This window comes from Schistocerca cancellata, chromosome 3 (genome assembly GCF_023864275.1).
Source record: "Schistocerca cancellata isolate TAMUIC-IGC-003103 chromosome 3, iqSchCanc2.1, whole genome shotgun sequence".
Classification (NCBI taxonomy): Eukaryota; Metazoa; Arthropoda; class Insecta; order Orthoptera; family Acrididae; genus Schistocerca; species Schistocerca cancellata.
Genome location: NC_064628.1, coordinates 234700012 through 234715942, shown reverse-complemented (window position 1 = coordinate 234715942; position 15931 = coordinate 234700012).

Genomic DNA, 15931 nt, shown 5'->3' with positions numbered 1-15931 from the left:
GTCCAACATGGTTAATCACTTGTGCTACAGCTTCCTCCGACTGGTCGGAGGTCTCAAACAAGACTCTTCATGTGGCCCCACTAGAAAAAGTCCCAAGGGGTTAAACTGGGATCTTGGGGGCCAAGCATGTGGTCTGCCTTGACCGTTCCACCAGTCGTAGATAACACTCGGTTACGGACGCGAACTGCAGTATGTACTGCCGCGCAATCATGCTGGAACCACAATTCGTGCTGAATGTCCAATCGCACATCTTCCAAAAATTACACCAGCACTTATGCAGCAATATCAATTACATGGCAACCGTTAGGCAGAAGAGCCACTTAACTGCTGCCAATCAATTTAGGGAAAGCGAGGGTCTGAGCTTAGGTGGACTGGGGTTGTCATCGCTTCCTCCTGTGGGAGTAACACTAGTGGATGGGCCTTACCAGTCGTAGGTTTCGTTGTCCCACAGGAAGGCTCATTTAACGGACATGGAGCCTTTCCGTGCAAAGGCTGGCACCTGAATTTTATGGCCCCTCTGCCGGATCGTACCGGCACAGGGCGCTCTCATGCCCGCCGGCTGCGTGGGTGCAACAGGGCTCGAGTACTCACATACATAATCTTGTGCGTGCGTTGCACCGTCAGAATTTTTTGTTTGATAAAAGCAAAATAAAATAAATACTTCTCAATTGCCTTTAAAAAAAGTAATGAACTAGCAAAACACTGAGATGAAAGTTCAAATTTCTGACCTCTAAAACATATCTGTTTGTTTCATATGTCTTTTCAGAAGTAGCTGATAATTTATCTTGCTATCGACACAATTTTTAAGGAAAAATATCATAGCATGAATCTTTGACAAACAAATGGGGCATTTCAATGACTGTCTGAACATCATTGTAGCCAAGTAAAAAAGTAAATTTGAGGGTCTGCATAATGTTAACTATTTCTTCCAAGTTATTTTCCCAAAAGCTATAAATTCTGTTTCCGTCGAAGAGATGAATATGAGGAGGATTTATCGAGTAAATTCCTAGACCAAAAAACTCTGAAAAAATGAATAGTCATTAACCTTGGTAGTTGATTAACAAAACTATTAGTAACACAGAATCCAATTGTAGCTGTAGCGTTCTAGATTAAGGCACAAAATTTAACCTCTTTTGAACTATTCGTGTTGCTTTTTCTTCCGCTGAATGCTTATTTTTGTGTTGACTGCATAAAACTGCATTTAGTGGAGATATTCATCTTTGCGTGTATTTATAAAAAGAACTACCTGTGAAATTCGATGACCCAAGGAAGAGTTAATGAACTCAGCCTACACAGTATCCAAAGTGATATACCGATGCCAGCCAAATTATCAGTACCTTCCATCACAGAAAGTACACAACATAGTCCAGTTTCATTAGCGGTCAGTATGAGTACAGTGAGATTTTATATGTACAAACGAATCAAATAACAGATAGAACTATAGACCTATGCTTCTTGACACTGTCAATCACCATAAAGTACGACACTTATTATTATTAATAATTTTTGTCAAATCTGAAGGCCGAATATTCAACTAAATATCTATAAATTACAAATACGAACAATTTAAGTTGGAAGGAACACACGGAAAATGTTGTGGGGAAGACTAACCGAAAGCTGTGTTCTATTGGTAGGACACATAGAAAATGTAACAGATCTATTAAGGAGACTGCCTACACTACGCTTGTCCGTCCTCTTTTAGAATACTGCTACGTGGTGTGGGAGCTTTACCAGATAGGATTAACAGAGTACACCAAAACAGTTCAAAGAAGGGTAGCACGTTTTGTATTATCACGAAATAGGAGAGAGAGTGTCACTGAAATGATACAGGATTTGGGGTGAACATCATTAAAACAAAGTCGTTTTTCGTTGCGGCGGAATCTTCTCACGTAATTCCAGTCACCAACTTTCTCCTCTGAATGCGAAAATATTTTGTTGACGCCGCCCTACATAAGGAGAAACGATCATCATGATAAAATAAGTAAAATCAGAGCTCGCACGGAAAGATATACGTGTTCGTTCATTCTGACCGCTATACGAGATTGGAATAATAGAGAATTGTGAAGGTGGTTCGATGAACCCTCTGCCAGGCACTTAAACGTGATTTGCAGAGGATCCATGTAGATGTAGAAAACTTTTAATACATTAAATTAATGAATTCTTTGTTTATATGCTTTGGCTTTTGCAACATCATTAAATTTCTACTGTAATGAAAGTTACTTTAGTTAGTGGTAGGTTATACATCTCACGTTAGTGGAACAGGATTTTGATTTTTGCAGGCGAGTCCATATCACTTACGTTACGCCTCTAGATCTGTTGGTTCGTCCAAGTAAATTTGAGCCCGATTTTGATCTCATTTCCGTTACTTTTAAGTCAGAGCTGTTTTACCAACTGTGCTATTGCAATCCCAACGAATGCTTACAATATCGGTATACTTTACTTTACCACAGCAGGATCTTTACGACACAAGCAGTGTTCATAACAGATTGTAAATGAAAGGTAACCATTTTAAGAAATATCGACACTCCCCCAAAAGCAGATACTACATTCAGCGATCGATATGGACCCACAGAATTTCTGGGAATTCCGCGCCCTCGGGCGGTTGTAATTGATCCCTGCAAAGGAGAGAGCATATCTCAGCTTTTGCACATAGCCCTGACAATGTTTTTTTTTCTATGTGCCTTCCTGGGAACGCGTTATTGGCTTGTAAAAGGAACCATTTTGCTGCGGTCGGCATAATGGGTCGGCGCAGCTGGACGTCCGCTGCACTGGTGTTCCGAAAGCTGTCACAGTTATTTTGAGCGATATGTTGGCTCCCACACCAGTGTTCTTGCATGAATGGTGAATCTATGTCTTGACTGGGGAGCTGACTGTGACATCGAGGCGTGTACTGGACGGCGCTTATTCGATGCTGCACTAGAGAGAGGATTGGTGCAAAAAGATCTGCCCATTTATTGGAGGTTAGCCAGTACCAAGTATTAAAAGACATGCTACAGACGGAAAAAGGCACATGCCCCGCCATTGGTGGAGCGTATGTTTTTCTGAAGAGTACTAAGGAAGAGAGCCGACATCAGACTGTGGAAGAGAGGGTAGCAGGAAGGCGGAGACAGAGGAAAATCGTGATCAGACTGCCGGAGTGAGACTTGTAATCAGAAGGAAGTGTCATGTAGTGACCGCAAGGCCCACCATTCATTTCGTATTAGGTACGAGGCAACTCTACTCAAATTTTGATTTGATTTGCGTTGCATTGCTGTATAGTGTCCGGATTGCAAATGCAGTTCCAGATCTCGCTCACCGAGTACGGCGTTCGCCTCTCCAAAAAATAAAATAAAAAAAGGGTAGTCATATATAGTCAGTAAGCGTTATCCACATTGTAAGTGGGAACCGTGCTAGAGACTCGACCCATTCGCGACTCTGTCAGCAGCACTGCAACACCTTTCGTGTTCTTTGTAATTAGAGATGTTTCTGTTTGTTCGTCGAATTTCACCCTTATGTTTTTCGACAATAAATCTGTGTAATCGTATTGGACGTGTTTAATTTCAGTAGAAACGAGACTCTATAACACTTTTTAGATTAAGTTAAATGGACTGAACTTAAAGCTGTTAAGAATCTATTATATTGCGTCCACTCCTTTCTGGCCATTAGGACGAAAATATTAATCAGATAGAGTTAGATCCCCATTGCGCACACTTTTTATGGTGGTGTAGCTAAAGGTTGCTTCTGTCATGTAGGACATTACCAGACAGAAGTAAAGTGTGGTATCCCACATTACCAAAATCGATTTGCAGCGCAGACGTTTTGTATAAATGGTTCAAATGGCATTGAGCACTATGGGACTTAACATCTGAGGTCATCAGTTCCCTAGAACTTAGAGCTACTTAAACCTAACTAACCTAAGGACATCACACACATCCATGTCCGAGGCAGGATTTGAACCTGCGACCGTAGCCGTCGCGCGGTTCCAAACTGAAGCGCCTAGAACCGCTCGACCACACCGGCCGGCTACGTTTTGTGTAGAACTGGCGACACTGTATCAGGATCTCCTTTCCTAGCGCCCTGATGTCTAACGTTTTATTTAGAATTATGCCAGGGAACCAAATTTCCGAATCCTGATGTTGGAATTATGCATAGAATTTGGCAGAATTCGAACTCTGAATGTTGATCATGAAAATGTTAAGTGCTTACCGCGTAGAGCTTCATCACGTTATGTAGTGCATAATTTAATGAATAGCAAGCTCATTCTTTTTATTTGTGTTTGTGAGATAAGAAATTAATTGGCAGCCAGATTCTTTTTCAGTTTAATTATCTGACATAACTGTGAACAATTAGATCTATGATAGAACTTCTAGCGCGAATATACTAATCGATGTGTTTGTCTTTCACTTTAGATGATTTGTGTGTGTGTGTGTGTGTGTGTGTGTGTGTGTGTGTGATATACGAATCACCATGGCCGTTGTTCACTTTTGGAGGGATCGGCTAACTGATATATTTGTGTGCCAGTAGACTCCTTGGTTTTTTGCTGTTGGAAAGGTCATTGGAAAATTGTTTTGGATCATAAGGTGGTAGACGGCTACATGAATATTCGCAAGAAGTAAGGCATGATTAGCTCATGCAGACGGTAAAATGACAGGATTTAGTAGTTCAAGTCAAGACAAAGATACGAGGATGCGTGAGTCTATTGACAGGCAGGTAATTTTTCGTACAGTAGAAATGACGCTAGTCTGAAAAAATCTGCTTCAGATTGCGAGGAGCTAAATTGTGAAATAGGCGAAAACAAAGACAAGGGGGAATTAATTCATGACATGTACATACACTGGTCATAAGTATGCTTCAGTAGCACAAAATGTCATAGTGACATAGAGCTGTGAGTTTTCGGTCATCTACACCAAAAACAAGCGAGGATATGAAAAAACAGATGGACTCTGACCTAGAATTCTTAAGGCAGTTGTAAGAGCGACGACAAAGAGAAAGAGAGCAGGAAAGTAGGTAAGTAGGGAAAGAAAGTTATTTAAGAAAGAGCTACAGAAACTCAAACCGAAATTAAAGACGAGAAGCCAGTCATCAAATTAATATCAGCCTACTCAAAAGAAATAGTCATTGATGCAAAGAAAGAATAGTGTCACAATTGAAGCATTTGGTGCAAGGACTGAGGCACTAGTAGTGAAAAAGCATGAGAGGAAAGCTAAAGTGCAGTTATTCAGATAAAGAAGATATTTGCAACACTAGAAGAACAGGGCATCAAGATAATGAAAGAAAGGAAAGAAGAAATATCAAGAAAAATGTTCTGTGGGAACACACATAAGATCTGTCTGAATGGAAGGATGTTCACATTCACGTTTCTGATCAGAAACCGAGTTAAATAAAGATGCAAAGGAAACATGGAATTGTATTACGCAAGTAGAGTTGGGTTGTCTGGGGAAACAGACCAAACAGCGAGGTCATCGGTCTCATCGGATTAGGGAATGACGGAGAAGGAATTCGGCTGTGCCCTTTCAAAGGAACCATCCCAGCATTTGCCTGGAGTGATGTAGGGAAATCACGGGAAACCTACATCAGGATGACCGGACGCGCAAGTAGAGTATCGAAGTGCTAGAAAAGGAAGAGAGAACTCGGATTGTATAAAACATATGGGTGCGAGATGAGTTTAGGGACGGATGGTATTCTGCAACGTCAGAGCCTGCACATCTAATAGAATCCTCTGTATGTCAGCCAGCTCATGTGTGTTCACCACCAGGGACCACACCAACAGTCGCGTGGACAGGTCCGAGTCTGCGCTGTCAAGCAGGTGTGTGCCACACGGGCATTGCGACTCTCATGTCACAGAGGGGATAGTACAGCAGGACGCAAGTATCTGACTGAGAAGAAACAACAAGTACAATTTGACAGAGGCTTTCACCACAGTCACTTCATCTCACTGCACAATTTTCAGAATTACAGTGACAGTGGTAACGCATTGCTTCCAAAGCTTGGATAGCTCAATTTGATAAATTGATGGCCCCCTCTTGGCCCTCAGATATAAATCAGAGTTTGTCTGCAGTCAAGTGGAAGGATCAGCGGCAGAAAGAATGTGAGGAATGGAGGTCACCTGCTGTATTCATCAAAAGCTACAAATGCCTTCCCTGCCAGATACTGGTCACAAGATACATAAGAAAAAATTAAAGAAAAAAATCATGTTGTGCAGAGTAAAGCTTTTTGAGTCATTAGTATAGAGGAACCAGGTTTTGGATACTCTATGTTCTGCAAGTGAAATCCAACGGTTCTGCTGCGTTGCAGACACATATTTATGGAATTAACTGACGTGACTGTGGATCTGATAAATTGTAGATTTGACTCAAAGTTTCTGGAATTTATTTCACAACATGAAGCTTTAGTTATCGGTCAAATTGGTGCTGATAGAATACTGCAGTTCTATTGGGCAGACTTTGATGAAGACAACCTAACAGTGCCCACGGATATGTTTGTAGATGTATGCGAGCAAAGAAAGAGCAAGAGGCCAACTTGTCAGACATTACAAATATGTTAAGTAGAGAAAACAGTTGCCCCATGCGTGAAATGCTCAGAAAATTTGTGAAGTCTGTTCGAATGATTTCAACCCTACCTATTACGTACCTTGGAGCGGTCTTTGCTGTACTTAGACGATTGAAAACGTTTTTGCGGTCAACAATGACACAAAAAAAGATTGAATGATTTGGCAATTTTACATTTCCATAAAGAAATGATTAAAAATATTGATACTACCAAAAAGCAAATCCATGTGTGCAAATGACCTAAGAAGGGAAGTGTTTTATACTGAAAGTTAATGTGCCATGATTGTTATTTGAAATGTGAAGTGAGTTACTTTGTAGATCTGTTCAAAATAAAATCTTTGCATAGTTCTTTCTCCAATAAATTGAAACTATCTTTATTTGTGAAGATTTTTTCATTTCAGTTTGTGTGAATATGTTATTTCCTTTTAGTAACGTGTTGATAACATAGCTGCCTCTAACAATCAAAATAGACAACAGAGGTTACGCTTTCCCTCCACCGCAGTAACCTACACTACTGGCCATTAAAATAGCTACACCACGAAGATGACGTGCTACAGATGCGAAATTTAACCGACCGGAAGAAGATGCTGTGATATGCAAATGATTAGCTTTTCAGAGCTTTCACACAAGGTTGGCGCCTGTGGCGACACCTACAACGTGCTGATATGAGGAAAGTTTCCAACCGATTTCTCATACACAAAGAGCAGTGGACCGGCGTTGAATGGTGCAACGTTGTTGTGATGCCTCGTGTAAGGAGGAGAAATGCGTACCATCACGTTTCCGACTTTGATAAAGGTCGGATTGTAGCCTATCGCGATTGCGGTTTATCGTTTCGCGACATTGCTGCTCGCGTTGGCCGAGATCCAATGACTGTTAGCAGAATATGGAATCAGTAGGGCAATACGGAACGCCGAGCTGGATCTCAACGGCCTCGTATCACTAGCAGTCGAGATGACTGGAATCTTATCCGCATGGCTGTAACGGATCCTGCAGCCACGTCTCGATCCCTGAGTCAACAGATGGCGACGTTTGCAAGACAACAACCATCTGCACGAACAGTTCGACGACGTTCGCAGCAGCATGGACTATCAGCTCGAAGACCATGGCTGTGGTTACCCTTGACGCTGCAGCAAAGACAGGAACGCCTGCGATGGTGTACTCAACGACGAACCTGGGTGCACGAATGACAAAACGTCTTTTTTCGGTTGAATCCAGGTTATGTTTACAGCATCATGATGGTCGCATCCGTGTTTGACGACGTCGCGGTGAACGCACATTGGAAGCGTGTATTCGTGATCGCCATACTGGTGTATCACCCGGCGTGATGGTATGGGGTGCCATTGGTTACACGTTATAACACTCCTGTCTGCTACTGCTGTTACCATAACCTCGAAACTGGAGGCAATTTGCAAAACAGAATTATTTTGTTAGAGTAATAATGGTATAAAGCAACAGATCAGTGTTACCCTCTGAGAGGAATTTTGTTATGTTGACCGTGTGGTTGACCTAACGGAGGTGGCTTATCGGAAGTGAAAGTAAGAATTACGTAAATATTTTAACAGTAATGATCAATGAAATGAACTATCTTTTTTAAAATTATGACGTAATGGCATGCGCAGTTAACAGTAACAACAAAATATAATGGACACTGCATAGCTAGATCGCACCAGTAGATCCAGAAGAAGGCCGCTACAGCCGTTGGCGAAGCGCTGGTTTCCTCCAGCAGTAGTTTTATACAATATGACACGCTACCATACCCAGTAAACTTTTATGTCGACTGACTCTGGCCGCGGAAGCCTACGCAATTAGATAATTGATCATCTGTATGTATCAGAATAGTATTACTAATATATAACCACGAGTTTCAGAAAAACATGCGATATGAGTTTGCTAGCGACAGAGGAATCAGAATGTCATTGCAACTTGAGAATATCGAACAAGGAGATTCTGGGTCTGAACTGTGGGTCCACTAGCCGAATAATTCAATCGGGACAGTACTCATGTTTCAGTGATAAGCAGGAGGTATGTAACCACGAAGTTAATTGTATTTTAAAGGATATTTTGTGTTCTAACCTTGTCGTGTTTGTTTGTGTTGATTGTATTGTTTACATGTCGTAGAGTCGACAGCAGTGGCAGAAATTCGTTCTAGTTTTATATACAGTGGAGCTTCGTTTATTTACCCTTAACTATATGGTAAGTATCCTGATGTACATATACAGTTAATACTGGGTTGGTGCGTAAGTTCGTAGTGTTTTTCTTTTATATGTTCGTATTCCGGTTGCAAATTGCTTATTTATCGATTATCATTTTTTATTCGTAGTTCATTGTTGCTATCTGAGATTTCGTACTGTCATTTCGTCATTTGGAGATAGTTATTGGAGCTGTGGACGCTAGAAAATGGAGTACCACGTGTAGAAATCGGAACATTTCCTACGTATTCTTCTGTGAGTTCAGTGGAGGTGTGACAGCAGCGGGGGCAGCCGTAAACACTTGTGCCGTGTCTGGGGATAACGCCATTGGACATAGAACGGCAAGAAAACGGTTTTCTCATTTTAAGTAGGATCGTTTTCAAGTTAGTGACTTTCCATGTTCAGAAAGACCTTCGGAGTTTGCTGAGGATCGTTAAAAGCGTAATCTGCAATGATCCACGTCAGTGTGCTCGGGAAGTGGCACATGTGATGAACTGTGATCATTCCACCATTGTGCAACGTTTGCATGCATTGGGGAAGGTTCAAAAATAGGATGTACGTGTTCCACTTGCTCTAAACCAAAACCACAAAAGTCAGCGGATCGACATATGTGCATCTCTGTTTGCTCGTCATAAAGTAGCTCATGAACAACACTGACCATTCCTTACGCGTATACTTCTGGTGACGTGATTTGATGACCAAGCTAACATAAGGAAAAGAAAGGAATGGTTGAGCCTAGACGAAGCAGAAACTCCGCATACAAACACCTGTGTACATCCACAAAAGATAATTTTATGCATCTGGTGGAACAGCAACGGTGTGGTGTACTATGAACCGCTTTCCCAGGGTTTAACTATCACTGCCGACATTTATTGTAAAAAACTAAAGGCCGGTTCCCACTAGGGCTACCGCGCGTCAGTACCGCGCGTCAGCGGCATGGTTGCCATGGAAACGGCGTCAGCGGCAAGGCGCGGTGGGCTCTGCGTCGCGGTTTGCCCATGTCGAACCGCTTCCGCTGCCGCGTGACGCGCTCCAGGTGCGCGCCGCCAATCACAGAACGTGCTGAGCGTGACGTCAGGTACGGCACCCCCGGCCACACGAACTTCCGCCGAAGCGCTGGGGCGGACGCGGCGGCAGCTATGAAAAACATATCATCCGATTCCAAGGAAACTATTCGGTAGAAAAATTTGATTCTTGGGCATGTTACAGCCTGATATCTTCTCTCGATAAAGGACCGAATTTCTTTTCGTTATTCGTCGTGGTTACTTGCTGTATCGCATTTACGTAAACCTTTACACGAAATTTTAATGAGTGTGCAGAGGTGAAAACGCATTGCGTGGACTTTGCGTACAGTTCATTTTAGGTTATACATTATTGCGTATGAAATTTAGTCAACATATCGAAATTGTTTTTAAAGCTGAGAGCAGATCGATAGCTATCACCGTTCTCGAGATATTGGATGATATGTCGGCGGATGGGCTGTGCCGTGACCGCAGGCGGCTCGCTCGCGACGCGACCGATACTTCGTCCTGCTCGTCGTAAACCATGTGGTTGTATCAACCGCAAATTTCGTAAACGTTTCAAGAAATCGAAACGTGTTTTTTTGCAAACGATAACTTGTGAAAAGTCATGTATTGCGTCGCATGATAAATATCCTAAATCTGTTTATCTACCGAGATATGAAAGTAACTACAGTTTTTCAGAAGGGATAGATGAATTTTTTTAAACGGCATTAATAGCATGTCGAATGAGAAGTTAAACCGAAACTAATTTTCTGGTATGTCATAAGATGTAATTTACTAAATATGTAGAGATATTGATTATTTCCTTTCTTTTTTCTTTATCCAGTGTACTTTACTGATTCAAGACGCGTTTCGCCTTTTACTTTAAGGCATCTTCGGTGGAATCTAGAATGATTCAGTTTTGTTTTGATATGTGATACTTGCAGATTATAAAACAGTTCACATCTTTTTTTATGTGAATGACTGACTACTTACAGTGAATCGAGTTTTTGGCGGACATATACGTTTCCCCTCACCTGGTCACATGCTGGAGGTTGAACTAAAACTTAGATTATGGAACATAGCACATTTTCATATTCGCTCTTTTTTCTTCTGTCACTCTAGCAGTAGACGTTTTACTGAAAACTCTGATTTGAAGTCGTAACTACAGTGTGTTCGCCTGATGTCCCTTCCTGTCTGGTTTGTTTATGTACATGTTGCCAAACTGCAGAATTATATGCTGAAAACTAATGTTTGTTTATTTTCGTTCTCCTTATATCTGTATGCGTGTGTGGCTAGCCGGTGATAGTTATAGAAAGTTGAAAGTGAATCCAGTAGTTGTCAGACAGTGGTTGAAAGATTTGGTGTTCAGCTGATTTCAGTTTCGGTTTAAATGTTTTGTGGAGGAGTGCATAGAAGAGTAAATTCACTGCTTACATTAATAGATAAAATAGTAGAATAGTATTTCAACAGATGATTATTATCAGAATAGTATCACCCAACCCCTTTGTCCTCACTCTTTGACGCCCCATAATACATCCTGTCAACTAACCCCTATTGTGGTCAAAGTTGTGCCGTAATTTCGTCTTCCTCCTCTATTTAATTCCGTACCTCTTCTTTAGTCACACGATCCTCGTATCTAATGTTCAGCATTCTTATGAATCACCACGTTTTGAAAGCGTCTATTGTCTTTTTGACAAAACTGTTCATCATCCAAGTTTCACTTACATACAAGGCTGCACTCCACACAAATAACTTTGTAAAATAGTATCCAACCATTAGAATTTATATTCGGCGTGAACAAATTTTCTTTTTCAGCAAGCTTTTCTTACTATTGTCAGTCTTCAGTCAGGTTTGCGTCTGCACCAGGAAATGCCTTACAATTTAAAATCTGGTTTCGAAAACTGTTCCAAATATATATTATTCTTTTGTGATTCTTAAGCAAGGTGCTGGCGATGACTAAATGATGCTCTGTGCAAAGTTCTATCAGGTGGCTTCCACTTTCATCCCTTCCACCTAGCCTTTGTGTTCTTACTGTTTCGTGTACCTGCTACCGTATCACATTTTAAATTTTTGTCACGCTTAACTATCTGAATAATTTCTTTTTGCGTACATTGTTTCAATGTGTTAGGAGATAGTGAAAAATCGTGAACGGTAGTCATGAAATCTGTTCATGGTGAAATGAGAAAACATGAATAATGAAATATGTGAAAGAGTACATTGTACAGAAAATGAAAAATTGGTATGTCTTCACCCAACTTCGTCTTTCCTTCATGTAGGTGTAAGATATAGTTAATCAAACACACCGCGCGTTTCAGTGGGTCCTGCCCCGTACCTCAGTGGCTGTCCGTCATTGGCTACCGCTACCGCCTGCCGCTTCCAGATGGTAACGCCAATTCCGCGAGCCGCCGCGTCAATGCGGAAAACGCTTACCGCTGCCGCTGCTGCACGCCGCGCTGCCGCGCTCTAGTGGGAACCAGCCTTTAGCAGGTACACGAAACAGTAAGAACACAAAGGCTAGGGGGAAGTGATGTAAGTGGAAGCCACCTGATAGAATTTCCAACAGAGCATAATGTAATCATCGCCAGCACCTTGCTTAAGAATCACGAAAGAATAATATATATTTCGAACAGTTTTCGAAACCAGATTTTAAATTGTAAGGCATTTCCTGGTGCAGACGCAAACCTGACTGAAGACTATCAATAGCAAGAAAAGCGTTCTGAAAAAGAAAATTTGTATACGCCGAATATAAATTCTAATGGTTGGATACTATTTTACAAAGTTATTTGTGTGGAGTGCAGCCTTGTATGTAAGTGAAACTTGGATGATGAACAGTTCTGTCAAAAAGACAATAGACGCTTTCAAAACGTGGTGATTCATAAGAATGCTGAACATTAGATACGAGGATCGTGTGACTAAAGAAGAGGTACGGAATTAAATAGAGGAGGAAGACGAAATTACGGCACAACTTTGACCACAATAGGGGTTAGTTGACAGGATGTATTATGGGGCGTCAAAGAGTGAGGACAAAGGGGTTGGGTGATACTATTCTGATAATAATCATCTGTTGAAATACTATTCTACTATTTTATCTATTAATGTAAGCAGTGAATTTACTCTTCTATGCACTCCTCCACAAAACATTTAAACCGAAACTGAAATCAGCTGAACACCAAATCTTTCAACCACTGTCTGACAACTACTGGATTCACTTTCAACTTTCTATAACTATCACCGGCTAGCCACACACGCATACAGATATAAGGAGAACGAAAATAAACAAACATTAGTTTTCAGCATATAATTCTGCAGTTTGGCAACATGTACATAAACAAACCAGACAGGAAGGGACATCAGGCGAACACACTGTAGTTACGACTTCAAATCAGAGTTTTCAGTAAAACGTCTACTGCTAGAGTGACAGAAGAAAAAAGAGCGAATATGAAAATGTGCTATGTTCCATAATCTAAGTTTTAGTTCAACCTCCAGCATGTGACCAGGTGAGGGGAAACGTATATGTCCGCCAAAAACTCGATTCACTGTAAGTAGTCAGTCATTCACATAAAAAAAGATGTGAACTGTTTTATAATCTGCAAGTATCACATATCAAAACAAAACTGAATCATTCTAGATTCCACCGAAGATGCCTTAAAGTAAAAGGCGAAACGCGTCTTGAATCAGTAAAGTACACTGGATAAAGAAAAAAGAAAGGAAATAATCAATATCTCTACATATTTAGTAAATTACATCTTATGACATACCAGAAAATTAGTTTCGGTTTAACTTCTCATTCGACATGCTATTAATGCCGTTTAAAAAAATTCATCTATCCCTTCTGAAAAACTGTAGTTACTTTCATATCTCGGTAGATAAACAGATTTAGGATATTTATCATGCGACGCAATACATGACTTTTCACAAGTTATCGTTTGCAAAAAAACACGTTTCGATTTCTTGAAACGTTTACGAAATTTGCGGTTGATACAACCACATGGTTTACGACGAGCAGGACGAAGTATCGGTCGCGTCGCGAGCGAGCCGCCTGCGGTCACGGCACAGCCCATCCGCCGACATATCATCCAATATCTCGAGAACGGTGATAGCTATCGATCTGCTCTCAGCTTTAAAAACAATTTCGATATGTTGACTAAATTTCATACGCAATAATGTATAACCTAAAATGAACTGTACGCAAAGTCCACGCAATGCGTTTTCACCTCTGCACACTCATTAAAATTTCGTGTAAAGGTTTACGTAAATGCGATACAGCAAGTAACCACGACGAATAACGAAAAGAAATTCGGTCCTTTATCGAGAGAAGATATCAGGCTGTAACATGCCCAAGAATCAAATTTTTCTACCGAATAGTTTCCTTGGAATCGGATGATATGTTTTTCATAGCTGCCGCCGCGTCCGCGCCAGCGTTTCGGCGGAAGTTCGTGAGGCCCGGGGTGCCGTACCTGACGTCACGCTCAGCGCGTTCTGTGATTGGCGGCGTGCACCTGGAGCGCGTCACGCGGCAGCGGAAGCGGTTCGACATGGGCAAACCGCGACACAGAGCCCACCGCGCCTTGCCGCTGACGCCGTTTCCATGGCAACCACGCCGCTGACGCGCGGTTTTGACGCGCGGCAGCCCTAGTGGGAACCGGCCTTAAGACATCTTGCAGACGCAATCCAAGGTCAACGACCAGGAAGGCTGCGCGAAGCGTTGCTACTTCATAAGAATACCGACCCACATTCTGCTAAAAAAATAAACTCCGCCCGAACAGGCCGCGAAGGCCCAACGGTAGCGACCGGCCGCCGTGTCATCCTCAGCCCAAAGGCATCACTGGATGCCGATATGGAGGGGCATGTGGTAGCAAGCTGCTCTCTCGGCGGTATGTCAGTTCACGAGACCGCACGCATTCTGCTAAACTGACAATAAAATACTATAAAGGAGTTGGGTCTGAACGTCATTCTACACCCACCTTATTCACCTGATCTTGTGCCCTGAGATTTTCACCTTTTCTGCTCTCCATCGAACAATCTTCAAGGAATTTACTTTCAGGATGAAAATGCGCTCCAAACATGGCTCGACAAGTTCTTTGCCTCAAAGCCACGTGATTTCTACAGTCATGGAATCGAAAAGATACTCTTAGCGTTGACACATTGTTTTCAATAGTGAAGGAGAATATATTGTTATATGACTGAAGTTACTGCTGTGTGTATCTGTTGTGCTTATAAAACTTGTGGATAAAAGCTGCAAACTTATTGACCAACCCAAAATTAATTGTTAGCCAATTGTACATTTCTTTGTTTTGCATCCATTGTTTATTATAGTTTGATCAATACATTGTGTATGAATTAGCTATAAGTCAAACAGTAACGTAGTTTGTATGAGAGCTGCGCAGACTTGTTCACGCCACAACATTTCATGAACTAGGAAACACCCTCTCAGCCTGATGTGGACAGAGACTCGGGAACCGAGGAAGTGCGGCCGACAGCTCAGTTGGTGGCCAGATGTGACCCTCAGCCCGGACAGCTGTCGGAAGCCTTGCGTGAAGTAGGGGCTCTCTTCAGAGGGGGTTCCTCGCTAACAGCGGGCGTCCCATAAGGGCGACTCTATGTGGCAGCAAACGCAGCAGACAGCGTGCCGCCTGAGCTGGAGTAAACATAACAGAGTACCCCTCGGGCTTGTCGACGAACGGTGGGCTTCAGTCTTCTCGCACAGTCTTCCGCAAGATCCTCTACAGCATTAAACTTCCTGTAGTGAAACCCCATAATGTCTTCACCCCTTGTTGCCACTTGAAACCTGGAGACTAGTTTACTGTGTCCAAACTGTAACCAGCTGCAATTCTATGCTACAAGAACCGTATCTCTCTATCTACCCTGACAGTGGAATCGGTCAGGATCACCCCAAGACCTGCTCACAGTTAACAAGAAACAACATGCCAGCTTTGATTTTCCGCCTTCGTTTCTGGATACACTTTGCTCGTCATGCACTTAGAAAGCAACAACACGCCAGTTGTTCTTCTCTGTCATTGTTTCAGCCTACCCTTTGGTCATCATAGAGCCACATAAATACTTGACTGCGCAACGTGTGTGCTCATGTCTGCTGATGCTAGATACCTCGACCCCTAATACAAGGGCTTGTGTTTCAATGACCTTGGACCATAGGTAATAATATTCCAAAGAATGACGATCGAAAGTCTTATTCTGTTTGCACTGATTGGAA